This window comes from Salvelinus fontinalis, unplaced genomic scaffold (genome assembly GCF_029448725.1).
Source record: "Salvelinus fontinalis isolate EN_2023a unplaced genomic scaffold, ASM2944872v1 scaffold_0492, whole genome shotgun sequence".
NCBI classification, from domain to species: domain Eukaryota; kingdom Metazoa; phylum Chordata; class Actinopteri; order Salmoniformes; family Salmonidae; genus Salvelinus; species Salvelinus fontinalis.
In genome coordinates, this window is record NW_026600701.1 from 35,001 (window position 1) to 37,500 (window position 2,500).

The 2,500-nt window shown below is 44.4% G+C and overlaps 1 non-coding gene across 1 annotated transcript; it reads right to left on the reverse strand.

Annotated features, from left to right (window-relative positions):
* Positions 1 to 322: 322 nt before the first annotated feature.
* Positions 323 to 395, reverse strand: trnar-ccu (transfer RNA arginine (anticodon CCU)). The gene has a single exon. It is a non-coding gene; the product is annotated as a tRNA-Arg (tRNA).
* Between the last annotated feature and the right edge of the window lie 2,105 nt (positions 396 to 2,500).

Sequence of the window (2,500 nt, forward strand, 5' to 3'; positions counted from 1 at the left end):
GGTTATGGGCCCAGCACGCTTCCGCTGCGCCACTCTGCTTCCAACCACCCAAGATTGGACCCACAAACCCTGACTTAGGAGTACAGTATCTTATCCATTAGGCAACTGGGGCACTTTGTTCTCAGTGTGACCTATACGAACTGATAGAAGAGGTAAAAAAATATATAATGGCAGACACTGACAAATGCCCATGAAATTACGAATTTTTTATTTTTGTTCATACTCCATTGCTAAAAAAATATGTTAGCAGAGGATGGTTTCGATCCATCGACCTCTGGGTTATGGGCCCAGCACGCTTCCGCTGCGCCACTCTGCTTCCAACCACCCCAGATGGGACTTGAACCCACAATCCCTGGCTTAGGAGGCCAGTGCCTTATCCATTAGGCCACTGGGGCACTGTGTTCTCAGTATGACCTATACGAACTGATAGAAGAGGTAAAAAAATATATAATGGCAGGCACTGACAAATGCCCATGAAATTACGAATTTTTTATTTTTGTTCGTACTCCATTGCTAAAAAAAACAGGTTAGCAGAGGATGGTTTCGATCCATCGACCTCTGGGTTATGGGCCCAGCACGCTTCCGCTGCGCCACTCTGCTTCCAACCACCCCAGATGGGACCCACAAACCCTGACTTAGGAGTACAGTATCTTATCCATTAGGCCACTGGGGCAATGTGTTATCAGTATGACCTATATGAACTGATAGAAGAGGTAAAAACATATATAATGGCAGGCACTGACAAATGCCCATGAAATTACGAATTTTTTATTTTTGTTCGTACTCCATTGCTAAAAAAACAGGTTAGCAGAGGATGGTTTCGATCCATCGACCTCTGGGTTATGGGCCCAGCACGCTTCCGCTGCGCCACTCTGCTTCCAACCACCCAAGATTGCACCCACAAACCCTGACTTAGGAGGCCAGTGCTTTATCCATTAGGCCACTGGGGCACTGTGTTCTCAGTATGACCTATACGAACTGATAGAAGAGGTAAAAAAATATATAATTGCAGGCACTGACAAATGCACATGAAATTACGAATTTTTTTTATTTTTGTTCGTACTCCATTGCTAAAAAAAACAAGGTAGCAGAGGATGGTTTCGATTCATCGACCTCTGGGTTATGGGCCCAGCACGCTTCCTCTTCGCCACTCTGCTTCCAACCAGCCCAGATGGGACTTGAACCCACAATCCCTGGCTTAGGAGGCCAGTGCCTTATCCATTAGGCCACTGGGGCACTGTGTTCTTAGTATGACCTATACGAACTGATAGAAGAGGTAAAAAAATATATATTGGCAGGCACTGACAAATGCCCATGAAATTACAATTTTTTTATTTTTGTTCGTACTCCATTGCTAAAAAAACAGGTTAGCAGATGATGGTTTCGATCCATCGACCTCTGGGTTATGGGCCCAGCACGCTTCCGCTGCACCACTCTGCTTCCAACCACCCAAGCTTGGACCCACAAACCCTGACTTAGGAGTACAGTATCTTATCCATTAGGCAACTGGGGCACTGTGTTCTCAGTGTGACCTATACGAACTGATAGAAGAGGTAAAAAAATATATAATGGCAGGCACTGACAAATGCCCATGAAATTACGAATTTTTTATTTTTGTTCGTACTCCATTGCTAAAAAAACAGGTTAGCAGATGATGGTTTCGATCCATCGACCTCTGGGTTATGGGCCAAGCACGCTTCCGGTGCGCCACTCTGCTTCCAACCACCCAAGATCGGACCCACAAACCCTGACTTAGGAGTACAGTATCTTATCCATTAGTTCACTGGGGCACTGTGTTATCAGTATGACCTATATGAACTGATAGAAGAGGTAAAAACATATATAATGGCAGGCACTGACAAATGCCCATGAAATTACGAATTTTATATTTTTGTTCGTACTCCATTGCTAAAAAAACAGGTTAGCAGAGGATGGTTTCGATCCATCAACCTCTGGTTTATGGTCCCAGCACGCTTCCGCTGCGCCACTCTGCTTCCAACCACCCAAGATTGGACCCACAAACCCTGACTTAGGAGTACAGTATCTTATCCATTAGGCAACTGGGGCACTTTGTTCTCAGTGTGACCTATACGAACTGATAGAAGAGGTAAAAAAATATATAATGGCAGACACTGACAAATGCCCATGAAATTACGCATTTTTTATTTTTGTTCATACTCCATTGCTAAAAAAATATGTTAGCAGAGGATGGTTTCGATCCATCGACCTCTGGGTTATGGGCCCAGCACGATTCCGCTGCGCCACTCTGCTTCCAACCACCCCAGATGGGACTTGAACCCACAATCCCTGGCTTAGGAGGCCCGTGCCTTATCCATTAGGCCACTGGGGCACTGTGTTCTCAGTATGACCTATACGAACTGATAGAAGAGGTAAAAAAATATATAATTGCAGGCACTGACAAATGCACATGAAATTACGAATTTTTTTATTTTTGTTCGTACTCCATTGCTAAAAAAAACAAGGTAGCAGAGGATGGTTT